Source organism: Panthera uncia, chromosome B1 (assembly GCF_023721935.1).
Source record: "Panthera uncia isolate 11264 chromosome B1, Puncia_PCG_1.0, whole genome shotgun sequence".
Taxonomy (NCBI): domain Eukaryota; kingdom Metazoa; phylum Chordata; class Mammalia; order Carnivora; family Felidae; genus Panthera; species Panthera uncia.
This window is the reverse complement of record NC_064811.1, coordinates 48553079-48567652: the sequence shown is the minus strand read 5'-3', so window position 1 is coordinate 48567652 and position 14574 is coordinate 48553079. Positions and strand designations below refer to the sequence as shown.

Genomic DNA, 14574 nt, shown 5'->3' with positions numbered 1-14574 from the left:
ATTCCAACCTATAAATATTAGTAGCACGGAGCAGATCTCTCTCTATTCAATATAGCACCCCTGGGGCACCTGGGTGTCTTAGTTGGTTAAATGTCCGAGTTTGGCTCAGGTCATAAGCTAGTGGTGAGTTTGAGCCATGCATCGGGCTCTGTGCTGACAGCTCAGAGCCTGGAGCCTGCTTCCTCCTTCGGATTCTGTGTCTCCCTCTCTGCCCCATCCCTGCTTACACTCTCTCTCCCTCTCTCAAAAATAAATAGATGTTAAATATATATACATATTTATATTATTATATATTATATATAATATAATAATAAATATATAAAATAAAATAATATAATAAAAATACAATATAATATATATATTTATAGCACCCCTGATTCAGGCAGAAATGAGCAATCTCTTTTGAATCATCTTAATACCTTTTTTATTGTATCTTACTTAATACACCATGTATTAAAGTCAGTAGTGAACAGTCTAAAATGAAGATCTGTTCAAGTACAAGATTCAGGACACAGGATTCTGTCTAGGTCACTGCTAATTCAGGATTTACTCATAAAAATAAGAAATAATGGAACGTGAACATCACAATCCTCTTAGAGTTTTGACTGGACTAGTACTTTCCATATATCACCCATATCAAGGTTAACTATATAAGGAAACAGCTGTATACCCATCAATACTGTTTACTGTCAACTAGTCTTTTAGTTTTATCTTTAAAGTATTGAGTTAAAGGACATGTCCAGGTATTTTCAAAAATTATGGTGTTCATTGCCTTGTTTGCCACAGCAGGAAAAGGCACGGTGTTTAAAACAGGTAAAGACATACTACAAAAAAATTACAGGAGATGAAGAATGAACTGTATTTGCTCTGATCATCAGTCCCTCTTATCAGAAAATTTATGTATAATTTTCTTGAATGCTCAAAGTTTTAAAATTCTGTTTTTATTATTTTTTTCTACTAGTTTTAGGAATCCAACACCGTTCTAAAATATAAGTGTTTTCTGTGTAGGTTGTTGGGGAGGTAAGTGAGGACATGTTATTTTATACAGAAATTGACATTTGTAACAATAATCAAAGAAAAAATGAATTTTTAAGTCATAATTATTTTTCTGCCTCATATACGTTTTAATTTACTAAATGGCAAGCTCTTACCAGACGTTTAAAATATAACATTTAAAAATGATTTAAGGAAGGTGAGGAAACTAGCAAACAAGCAACAACAAGCAAACTAAGATCTTATGAAAGTAAAAGTTGAAAAGCAATTTTAACAATACCTACCAAAAGCTTTAAAAAAAGAGTCATACATTAGGACCTAGAATTCTACTACTGAAAATCTATTTGAGGGAACAATCACTTATATACAAAAAGATTTATATAAACATGTATCTCTGTAGTACTTATAAGTAAAATGTAGTATGATGACAGCAAAAATTACTTAAACATTTTTGTATCCTCATATATGTGCATGTATATTTGTTTATTTAAAAGGCAACTAAGAATTTACACTAAAATGTAAACCATGGCTTCCTCTGGCTGTGAGGTTTTGGATCGTATTAATATTCTCTCTTTGTCATATTTACTAAATTTTCTGTAATTAGTATACATCTACTTTACTACATAAAATCTAACATTTTAAATGATTAAAATTTAAGTTTAGTCATTTCAAAATATAAAAAGTTTTAAAAAAATGTTTAGTGAATAAAGCTACGGCTACCAAAACTACTCATCCAAAGATACTAAATTTTTGGTTATAATTTATTTAGTCTTTGTAAAACTCCATTAAAAAGGCTTTATTTTCATTTATGATGAAAAAAGTACTACCGCTGTTTTATATATAATCCATTTGCTGTCACTGCTTCATGGCCCATTCTGTGGTTTAAGCAGTGGCTGACAACTTTTGCTTTGCTCAACTGACTGGCAGCTATCATTTGAATGCTAGACTTATCTTTATGCAAATTTCCAAAGGTCACCATTTATGCATGTAAATTCTGAAGGGCACTAACTCTACAGCTGACAGATTCTGACAGCCACTATATTTCCAAGAATGGAATAAGCAGGGAAGACTATCTGAATAATTAATGTGTTTTTACTCTGCCCATGGCCAGTTCTTACATCCTGCACTTTCTGACTGGTTTTCAAATTAATTAGAAAATGTAATCTCATGGCACACCAAAACTTTTTTTTTTTAATTTCTATAAACAAATGGTAAAGAAATGAGACAATAATTAATGACCCTCAGTTCAAGTGTTATATTAGTAGAGATCACTCCTATCTGGAGATAAAAATAAACATCTAGTTCTGGATATTATTTCTGTAAAAGAACATTATTTTTGTAAAACAAAACAAAACACAAAGAACTCTGCTCCCTAAAGTTCAGTATATGGCACCATTAAGCCATGGGGTTGCGATTTCAAACTTGAGAAACATCCCACCGAGACTTCAACTCTCACGACTGAAATGCAGTCATTAAGACCTGCCAACTTACCTTCTAAATAGTCTCAAACATATTACTACTACTCAATCCCCAGGGTTGTTGCCTTAAACCAGGTCTTCATTATGCCTCACCTGGTATTTCCCACATAATCCTCCTGCCTATGGCCACAGTCACCCACATTGCCTCCCGAGTTACCTTTCTAATGTCCAAATCCACGAATAAGGCCAGTTACCCAATATAAAAGACACTTAAAAACAGAAATTAAGAACGGGGTGCCTGGGTGGCTCAGTCGGTTAAGCGACCAACTTCAGCTCAGGTCACGGTCTCGTGGTTTGTGAGTTCGAGCCCAGAGCCGCATGTCAGCTCAGACCCTGGAGCCTGCTTCAGATTCTGTCTCCCTCTCTCTCTGTCCCTCCCCCATGCTCTCTCACTCTCTCTCTCAAAAATAAATGAACATTAAAAAAATTTTTTTAAATAGAAATTAAAAGGATGCTCTCAGGAGAAAATATTTAGAATATATTAACTAATGGGAAGAGATAATAAATAAACTTTTCTGTCATGTGGTAATATGTGATCTGGAGAAAAGTAAAGCAGGATATTCAGGGAAGGCTGCCCTAATAGAGGATAGTTAGAGCCTAGGAAATAAGCATGGGGAGAATGACAACTGGCAGAGGAAGCAATATGCTAAGTCTCCCAAGTAGAATAGCCTGTGTGTTCAACAAATGGTAATGAAGCCAGGGTAGCTGGAATGCAGAGGAGACTGAAGGTAGACCAGGGCTCTGAGTTCTGAACACTGAAAATGATGTAGCAAGGAAAAGTGAAGGATGTTGTAATTCTTTAGGCAAGAGGGGACTGTGATCTGAACCAAAGTAATATCCAAGGAGAGGTTCAGAAGTAGTCAGACAGTATCTGCTGATAGATGTGCAATGCATACAAAAGAAAATCTGAGATTCACTCCAAGGATTTATGCCTAAGGAACAGGAAGAATGGAGCTATTAAGCAAAAGTTTCCTGAGAGTGATGGAGTGCCTGGTTGGCTCAGTCAGTTGAGCATCTGACCCTGGATTTCAGCTCAGGTCATGATCGCATAGTTCGTGGGTTCCAGCCTTATGTCCAGCTCTGCACGGACAGTGTTGAAGGCTGCTTGGGATTTTCTCTTTGCCTCTTCCCGGCTTGTGCATGCACTCTCTCTCTCTCTCTGTCTGACAATAAATAAATAAACTTAAAAAAGTTTCCTGAGGGTGAGGTTTCTGAACGGTCCTTATTTTTAATTAGTTTATTATTTTGAAAACTTCAATTTGACACTTTGGGGTTAAATCCATTCCGAGAGGTGCCATACTGTTGACCTTTCCAGTATGTCCTTCAAGGCTCAAAAAACTGTAGTTTATTTTACAAGCGCTTAGTGTTTGCAAGTGCTTAGATATGCCTAGCTCTATTTAAATGACATGTAGTACATGATTTTATTAACCCCATATTACCAATGAGGAAACTGAAGTACAGAGAGAGTAAGTAATACCTCCCAAGTCATCCATAGTGTCTCTCTTCAAATTTTGACCTCTTTGCTCCGCTTCCTCTCACAAGTGGTTTTTTATTTCATTACTAAAAAAGAATAAATCTAAAGGTTCCCAGGGCTGATAGTGGTAGGAGGTGGGACCTACAGAGGGGCCCAAGAAGACTTCCAGGGATGACAGAAACGTACTTGATCTTGATTTTGGTGTCAAGATAAACACAGCTTTACGTGTTTATCAAAACAGAAAAATTGTACATTGAAAATAGAAATTTTACTACACATGAATTATATATCAATAATCCTGATTTTTAAAAATCATTTAGCAAATATCCTAAAGTGGCATAAATTGGTCATAAATTGATATGGAAATATATATACTTTAAGGTGAATCTTTCATACAACATAATTTGTTTGACAAAAGCAGTATGCGTAATGTTGTCTTCCAACAGTATTTACTGAGAATGTAATATATTTTTATTTTTCCCATATAATTTTTCATGTGTGATTTCAGCCATTTTGACCACAGCAGGAAGTTCTAGGCTTTTTCCAATGATTTGATTCATCCTCTACAGGAATTTCAAATAAAGCATCTAAACATTTATCAATGTTCAGTGAAACTTTGTAAATGATTAAACTGAACGTGACTTTAAACATTGCTGAAAAACCTGGTTATCTGTGCTTCAGATGTCATTAAGTCTCGTATTAACGTTGCTGTGCTCTACCAATAACTTATACTCAAAACAAAATTTGTCCTTAAGACAAGTTTAATCACTTAGGATCTAAGAGACAAATCCCTATTTCATAGTTTTGATTATTTTGAGTTATGTTATAATAATGATGATGATCTGATTTTGATTATCTTGATTATTTTAAGTTTTAAACTATCCTTAATAAATCTAAGTAGATTATTAATGTTTATATTAAATAATGAATCTGAAAAATATCCTATAATAGGAAGGAAAACATCAGCTGTGCAGTTTTTTGTTGTTGTTGTTGTTTACTCAGGCATGTATTAATCAAATAGTCTTCAATTTATAATTTGTATTTTGTAATTTGTATTTAACACTGTAAAATCAACTGTTTAAATATGAGTTGTGTAGTCAAAAATTAACATTAATTTGAGGCGCCTGCGTGGCTCAGTCATTTAAGCGTCTGACTCTGGTGTTTAGGCTCAAGTCATGATCTCACCGGTTGTGGAATCAAGCCCCACTATTTGTGCAGAGCCTGCTTGGGATTCTTTCTCCCTCTCTCTCTATCCCTCTCCCACATGTAGGTGTGCACACACACTCTCTATCAAAAAACAGTAAACTTTAAAGATTGACATTAATTCAATTAACACACTTATCCAAACACATATAATATCAAATCAGTACACTAACATATTCTTAGAAACAATCACTGCCATCAAAATCCCGTGAGATAACATCTGATTTCCGTAAGGATGGCTATAATCAAAATAACAATAACTTTTGGCAAGGATATGGTAAAACTGGAACACATGACTGGTGGGAAATGTAAAATGGTGCAGCCCCTTTGGAAAGCAGTTTGGAAGTTCCTCAAAAGTTAAAACACTCAGTTACCACATGACCCGGCAATTCCATCCCCAGTATATATCCAAGAGAAATGAACACATATGTCTACATAAAACCTTGTGTATATTCATAGCAGCCATTATTCATAATAGCCAAAAAATAGGAAAAACAAAACAAAACAATGTCTAACAACTAATAAATGGATGAACAAAATCTGGAATACCCAAATAATGGAATATTATTCAGATATGAAATTGTGTTCTGATTTATATAACAACGGTAAAAGTTGACATTATGTTAAATGAAGAGGGCACATACAAAAAGCCACATATTTTATGATTCCATTTTTTATGGTAAATCTGTAGCCATGAGACACAGCAAGCAGGCAACAGTGAGTAACTGCTCATGGGTTATAAAGTGCTTTTCAGGAAAGATAAAAACATTCTGGATTAGATACTCGTGATAGTTACACATCTTCGTGAATTTCCTAAAAAATGCTGAATTGTACACCTTTTAAAAGAATGAATTTATGGGATGCAAATTATATCACAATTAAAAAACAATGAAGCAATCCCTGTCAATCAATTAACACTGTAACAAATCCCTATGAATCTTCCAGAAACTTCATATATGGGTGCCTGTAGCAGTCATTATGTTAAGTATTACAATGTCTCAATTATTTCTTATACCTTTTTTTAAAGTTTATTTATTTTTGAGCTTAAGAGAGAGTAGGAGTGGGGGAGGGGCAGAGAGAGAGGAAGATAGAGAGAATCCCAAACAGGCTCCATTCTGTCAGTGCAGAGCCTGACATGGGGCTCAAACTTCCAAAACTTTGAGATCATGACCTGAGCTGAAATCAAGAGTTGGTTGCTTAACCAACTGAACCATCCAGGAGCCCCTTTCCTACATTTCTTAATGAAAATAAGTATCAAGAAGAGGTTATGAAACGTTCTCCTCACAACCCTAAGAATACCCTTAAGCACTCTAGAGAACCTCAGCTGGAAAATTAAGCTCTAGTCCTGCAAACCTGCTCATCTCCTAACATTGTCCCACTGTGTGAGTAATCCTTCAGCAACATTAGAAACATCAGTCTTTCACTGGCCATGCCTTGCTCCTTTATGTACACTTTCATAAGCTATTCTGTTGGCTTGGAATGCATGACCTCACTTTTCCTGCTCCAACAACCCCTCAGTGACTTCATAACTTCCATGAAGATTTCAAGGGCCTCCAGCAAAAGTGACTTGCTCCCAACTTTGTTTCCTTAACAGTTTGTCAAGGACTTTTGTGAAATGAATACAGTAATCTCATAGTTTCTTATCTTTCCCATCAGAATTTAGTATATCCAGAGCAAGCACATCTAAGTCTTGCATGGCTGAATTTTTAAAAAGATGACTGAATCAGCCTGTTTTTTGCTAATTTCACTAAGTAGCAAACCACATTTCCTATTCAAGATAGTAAAAGAATGCCTGCAAAATTTATATGTTAATGTATAGATAAGCTAGTAAATACAAATAAAGTAGATTCAATCATAACTACTGTGGGAAACAGAAAATGATGTTTGCCTATGTGAATATATATGCTGAAGAAATCTGTGGCAAAGAAATTGAGGCAAGAATATCTAAAGGAAGGAATACTAATTGGAAAAATTAAGGTCTACAATGGTGAGTACAATATCATATCTTAAAACACTCAGTACTCTTAAAGTAAAAACTACAGAATCTCTGAAAATTAGATTTTTAATAATTTATAATCAAACCAATTGTATCAACAACTCAAAATGAACATGATTTAATGTGAGTAAGAAAATTGGTATTTCTACTTTTAAGTTGTGTTTTTATAATAATTTATATTCTAGGTATTACAAAGTCACCTTACAGAAATGTACTTTGGTAACTTCAAGAAGAAAGGAAATTCCAATGTTACTCTTGGTTGATTAATATCAAGGCCTACAGAAAACACAAATAGACACTTCTCTAAAGAAGACATCCGGATGGCCAACAGGCACATGAAAAGATGCTCAATGTCACTCCTCATCAAGGAAATACAAATCAAAACCACACTCAGATATCACCTCATGCCAGTCAGAGTGGCCAACATGAACAAATCAGGAGACTATAGATGCTGGAGAAGATGTGGAGAAACGGGAACCCTCTTGCACTGTTGGTGGGAATGCAAATTGGTGCAGCCACTCTGGAAAACAGTGTGGAGGTTCCTCAAAAAATTAAAAATAGACCTACCCTATGACCCAGCAATAGCACTGCTAGGAATTTACCCAAGGGATACAGGAGTACTGATGCATAGGGGCACTTGTACCCCAATGTTTATAGCAGCACTCTCAACAATAGCCAAATTATGGAAAGAGCCTAAATGTCCATCAACTGATGAATGGATAAAGAAATTGTGGTTTATACACAATGGAGTACTATGTGGCAATGAGAAAGAATGAAATATGGCCCTTTGTAGCAACGTGGATGGAACTGGAGAGTGTTATGCTTAGTGAAATAAGTGATACAGAGAAAGACAGATACCATATGTTTTCACTCTTATGTGGATCCTGAGAAACTCAACAGAAACCCATGGGGGAGGGGAAAGAAAAAGAAAAAAGAGGTTAGAGTGGGAGACAGCCAAAGCATAAGAGACTCTTAAAAACTGAGAACAAACTGAGGGTTGATGGGGGGTGGGAGGGAGGGGAGGGTGGGTGATGGGTATTGAGGAGGGCACCTTTTGGGATGAGCACTGGGTGTTGTATGGAAACCAATCTGACAATAAATTTCATATATTGAAAAAAAATATAAAGGCCTATTTGTCTTCAAATGATTTGCTAAATAAGATGCAAATCATTTATGTTATTAATATATGTAACAAATTATTTTTAATAGCACATTTATTTTTCATAGAGCTAGAGTATACTTCCTCACAATGGCAAATATTTTGAACTACATTACTTACATATTTGTCCACATGAAATGTCAATTTATTTTCCACAAAATATATAAAGTTCCATTTAAGTAGCTCATTAAACAGTTTTTAATATGAACCTCATAAAAACATACATTAACTTGAATGTAAACATTCACTGAAATACACTGAAATGACTAACAATTATGATTGGCAAAAAATAATCTAATAGTTACCTTAATTTTCTCTTCAGTAGCTAAAAGTCCATGTTCTTTTCCTCCAATTTACTGAACATTTAAACATTCCTGTAAGAAAAAAAAAATACATTACATGATTAGACAAGAATGTACTACTTTATGGTTACTTTTGTAGGACTATTTGAGTATACTTATGTATTTCTTATTGTTGGTCAACTATATTTTTTCCCCACAATGTTTGGGGTATAGCAGCAGAGCCATGGTATAAAAATGAAATTCAATTCACCTGTGACAGATCTTCCTCAACCACCTAATCTGCTGTAATGTACATTGGGAATAATTAATGACTCTGGTAGGTATTGGAATTTAAACATTTTCCTAATTAAAAGAAGATGTAAGATTTTGTAATAAGTTCTCTGATTTCTTCTTGCCATTTGCAAAAACGTGCATGGAGCTATAATCGATTAAGATAAGCAAAATAAGTCAATCAGAGAAAGACAAATATCATATGATTTCACTCATGTGGAATTTAAGAAACAAAACAGATGAACATATGGGAAAAAAGAGTGGGGGAAAAGAGGAGAGAGGAAACAAACCACAAGAGACTCTTAAGGACAGAGAAGAAACTGAGGTTTGATGGAGGGAGTCAGGTGGGTGATGTACTAGATGGGTGATGGGCACTTGTAATGGGCACTGGGTGTTGTATGTAAGTGATGAATCATTAAATTCTACTCCTGAAATCAATATTGCCCTGTACATTACCTAACTAAAATTTAAATAAAATTAAAAAAAAATGATCATAAAAGGGGCGCCTGGGTGGCTCAGTTGGTTGAGCATCCAACTTAAGCTCACGCCATGATATCACGGTTTGTGATTTGAGTCCTGTGTTGGGCTCTGTGCTGACAGCTCAGAGCCTGGAGCCTGCTTCAGATTCTGTTTCTCCCTCTCTCTCTCTGCCCCTCCCCCACCCACACTCTTTCTCTCTCCCTCAAAAATACATAAACATTTTTTAAAAATTTTTAAAAGACCATAAAAAATAAATTATATGATTTCTAAGAATTTTCTGGGTTGTTTTCTTTTTGTTGTTTTTTTGCAACAGACACTTTTAATAAGATCCTGGGATATATTTAATCACTTTTATCGTTAGAAATGCTGTGGAAAAAAAAATGAGATATGTATCTTGCCACTTAATCAGTATATACAAATACATGCTCTGTGAATTTATGTATATACACAGATACTGTGATTATAATAATTTAAACAAATTCAGATTTTAAAAGTAGAAAGGAATAAACAAAAAAATAAGACTTAAGTGGTAGGTTTAAAGGGATTTTTTTAGTCTTTATTTTTCTTTAAATCACCATAATATTTCTATTCCTTTTATTATTAAACTAATATCAATATGGCAAACATTTTATTAAAAAAAAAGGAGGAGTGTCTTTCATAGTATTTTCTTTGGGATTTCAATGTTTTCTAATGGTTCTGCACTGGTCATATCAAAGTCTGAACTTTCTAGTGAGTCTATTTAAGTGCTTTATATGAGCATCAGCTGCATTAGTTAATTACTATGATACTTAGTATTTATTATGCTATTAGTAGTAATATGCTATTAGCAAAAGCCTAAGTAATCATATATGTGCCAAAACAATGACAAAATCTAACATGTATTCTATAATCTTGTCCCCAAATGGATAAGAAATTAGATATGTGGAGAAACTCATTAGCATAAAATTAAAATTAAGCTCTTCATAGAATCACTATTGATTACCATCAGATATATAAGAAAACAAATTAGTGGTAAATATATTCACTAACAAAAACATTATATTTTGTTTGAGGATTTCAGATTATATTTTCCTAGTGAATACCCACCCATATTTGGCCAATTAGTGAGGTTTTATACCATAAGAATAATTCATTCCATATTTGAATGGCACACTTGACTACTTGAACAGGCAAATGCAAGCAATTGTTTTAGTCAATTCTTGGCTGTACATGTAAGGTATTTTTTTCCTGTTTTTTTTTTTTTTTTCCATCCAATCTTAACTAACATTCTACATCTGATCATGGGTAATGAAAGCACAGGCTCTCCTAGAAATATCCTCAAGCTTTACATTTTGTTTCCCCCAATAATGAAATACATTCTGAAATCCAAACATGACTTATTCCATGAAGTTCTTTCTCCCCAACAGCACCAAACCCACTCAACCACAGACAGAACCAGTCCTATGTTCCCTCATGATCCTATACCACTTTTTATATTCTTCTATTTGGCTGAACCCCTACAACTGCTTGAGAACAGAGGCTGTGACTACCTCTTCAGTTGATATTACCCCTTCCTAAAGAACTAAGCATTTAACAGGGCCTCAAAAATTCTGACTGGGTAAACAAAGTATTTTCGTTTTAGTTAAAACAAAACAAAACAAAATTCTAAGTATTTATTGGAAACCATCTGTATTGGCCTCACATAAATTGAGACCAAGAACAAAAATGCAACATTATATGTGTCTTTGAGTTTGTTTGCTTAACTATCTTTATAGGTCCATTTTCTTTTTGTCCATAAGATCAGAGATTCTTTAATTTACAGTTTGGCTATAACTGTCTCAATGCTTCATTCAATTATATCCCTTTAGGCATTTAAGAATTAGTAGACAACTCGGACAGAAGAACAAAGTTACACGGGGTCACAGCTTCCTAAGATGAAGGAGACCAGGACTGAGGTAAATTGCAGAAAAGGAAAAGGGGAGTGCATGTCTGAAGGGAATTGAAAACCAAAAGGAAGGGAGGAAGAGGTCATATCAAATCATATCAAATGATACTGTTCCATCAGCATGAACTGTTAGGATAAATTTCTTTTCCAATAAGTAAACGTGATCTAAAAGATTTTTTATTTTTATTTCTTAATGTCTATTCACTTTGAGGGATGGAGCAAGGGAGAGGGATAGAGAATGCAAGCAGGGGAGGGGCAGAGAAAGAGGGAGAGAGAGAATTCCAAGGAGGCTCTGTGTTGTCAGCACAAGCCCCAATGTGGGCTGAGTGTCACAAATCATGAGATCATGGCTTGAGCCAAAATCAAGAGTCAGAAACTCAACTAAACTAAACCACCACGCACCCCTAAAAGGGATTTTAAAAGGAACTACTAGAATCATTTTTGAGCAATGTGACTACTTCGAAGGAAAGCACTCAGGAAGGATAGAAAATTTGATGTGTTTATATTTTTATATTTTCATTACCATTCAAAAGTGACATAAAAAGAAATTCACCAGCAGTTATTGAAATTCACTCTATGCTTTGCAAATTATAGATGGAAATATCTGAATATTAGATAGCTTTAATTAAAAATTAAAAATTAAATTAATTCATACTTTAGATAAAACTTTGTTATGAAGCACATATGTAAGACAGCAACAATGGAAAATAAAATGGTACGGATTTGATTATTAACTAAAAAAGGGGAATACATAATAAAGATAAATGTTCAAGGCAAATTTTCTAATTCTGAGATAGCAAGTTTAAAAAGTAGAGCAACATTCATTCATTCACCCATTCATCCACTACTTCATCAAATATTTTACCCAGTACCCAGGCACAGTTCTAGGTGCTGTAGATTCAGGAGTGAACTGAACAGACAAAACTAGCCCTCAAAGAGTTTATATTTACATTGTGGCTGAGGAATGGGAACAGAATGAGAAAGAAACAAACTTTATACTCTCCAAACACTTTTAGTAACATTTTAAAATTTTAAACACTTGACATTTTTGAAGATTCTATGTTCCTATTTAACCTTATTTTTTTTAAGGTTTCAAACACTTTATATCTTCACTTCACCTTTATAAAATTCCTGAGGTTAGTATGAACATTTCCTTGTTTATTTCACAAATAAATATTCTGAGACACTGAGTGTCAAAGCCAGAATTTGAATACAACTAATCCAAATTCAGTCTATACCCTCCAGCTTCTCAAATAGCATTGTGCTGATTATTATTGTCCATATTTGATAAGAGGATGCTTGCAATGAAAAACCACAGGCTTTCTTAAATGAATTCTTTACGAAATAATCATCTCAGAATTTCACAACATTGATTATGGTTTGAAGGCACCTTCACATTCTAATATTTAAATAAGATTCCAGGAAATCCAAGTAAAAATTAGTCTGGAATTGAGATGAAAATATATTTTATTATCTTGGTCTGTGTGGCATTAATTATATTTATGTGACACCTCCCACTGAACTGTCCAATAAAGGTTCAGGAAGCAATGAATAACTCATGGGTACAAACACACTTTAAAAAGATCATTGTAGTGTCAGGTAAAAGATGGTTTGCAGCCTAAGATGACACTAAAATGTTTTAAAAGATCAGTGAGAACTGAGAATAAAAAAAAAAAAATAGAGTGAATTAGTAAACTACTTATAAGGTAATATATTTTTTTTTGTCTATGAGAGTCCTTAAATCATTTTTAGAACAGTTAAATACTAGATGTCACAATTTTATTATCTGTAAAAAGAGATATATGGCCTCATATCTATCATTTCAAATTACTTGGAAGTTAAATAAGAAAATAGGAGTCAAACTGTATATAGACACATTAACTACACTTATGACATTCCACCTCCATTACTAGATTTTCCAGCGCTGTCTCTCTAGCTGTGATGGTATTTTCCAACTACCCAGTTTCCATCTCCCAATCTATTAGTCTGAGTCATCTTCAAATATCTTCTACTTTCAGTCCATATCAGTAACTATTAGCATGTACCACCACATTATGTTCTCAGGAGACTGTTTGAATTTGTCTTTCATCTCTATTTCCAAATGTGCCACTGATAAAGATTATCATGGTTATAAGGTAATAGTGCTAAGGCAAGATCCCAAAGCATTTTACACTTAGTTTGACCTCCTGCCAACATGTGGTCACCACTGGCCCCCATACTTGGAATACTACAATAGCAACTTACTTCTTTTTTTTTTTTTAATTTTTTTAACATTTATTTATTTTTGAGACTGAAAGAGACAGAGCATGAATGGGGGAGGGTCAGAGAGAGAGGGAGACACAGAATCCGAAACAGGCTCCAGGCTCTGAGCGGTCAGCACAGAGCCTGATGCAGGGCTTGAACTCACGGACCGGACCATGAGATCATGACCTGAGCTGAAGTCCAATGCTCAACCGACTAACCCACCCAGGCGCCCACAACTTGTTATTTCTTATAGTGCCATTTTATCCCTGTTTTATCTACCTTGCAAACAGCTGCCAGAATAATCTTAGACCTCATTTTCCCCATGATGATTTCTGCACATTAATCCACAAAACATCCTATTGTTTTTCACAGGGTCTGGTTTTCAAGACCCTCTACAAGATGAGTACATTCTTTTCTATTACGAACACCTTTTTGACACTACTCTACTTTACCAGACAGAATTTCTGCATCAGCCAGCTGAGGTTGCTGACTGGTTCCTCAGACAGATTATTCCAAATAGAGTGGTTTGTTCATGCACCAAGGATGCTGTGTAGTTCTGTACACTTATAATTTTTTTTAAATGTTTATTTATTTTTGAGATAGAGAGAGAGAGAGAGCATGAGCAAGGGAGGGGGAGAGGGGGGGAGGGGAGGGGAGGGGAGGGGAGGGGAGGGGAGAGGAGAGAGAATCAGAAGCAGGTTCCAGGTTCTGAGCTGTCAGCACAGAGCCTGACGTGGGGCTCAAAATCAGAAACTGTGAGATCATGACCTGAGCCAAAGTCGGAAGCTTCCCGACTATACTTATACTTTGAATACTATGCTAATAGTGTGTGAAGGTCTCATCCTCTAAAGAAATTAGCCTCAAGACTTAGAGCACAAACACACCTGTAAACTTATGGTGCATTTTAAATCAAGAGTACAAAGCCTAGTCCTCAATGGGTCAAATTTTCATATAAAATCATTTTCTGCCCCCATGAATGCAAGCCATTGTAATAAGGAAGGTATCTTGGTTGTAATTTTAAATCGATAATAAAACTGGACAACATTGACAA

At 34.8% G+C, this 14574-nt stretch overlaps 1 protein-coding gene across 3 annotated transcripts in view; it reads right to left on the bottom strand.

Annotated features, from left to right (window-relative positions):
• ADGRL3 (adhesion G protein-coupled receptor L3) overlaps positions 1–14574 on the bottom strand; it is an 827678-nt gene that overhangs the window by 638445 nt on the left and 174659 nt on the right. For all 3 annotated transcript variants that reach the window (XM_049630539.1, XM_049630537.1, XM_049630538.1), the window contains exon 2: positions 8609–8677. The gene's annotated coding sequence lies outside the window, so the exon portion shown is untranslated. The remainder of the gene's footprint in view (positions 1–8608; positions 8678–14574) is intronic.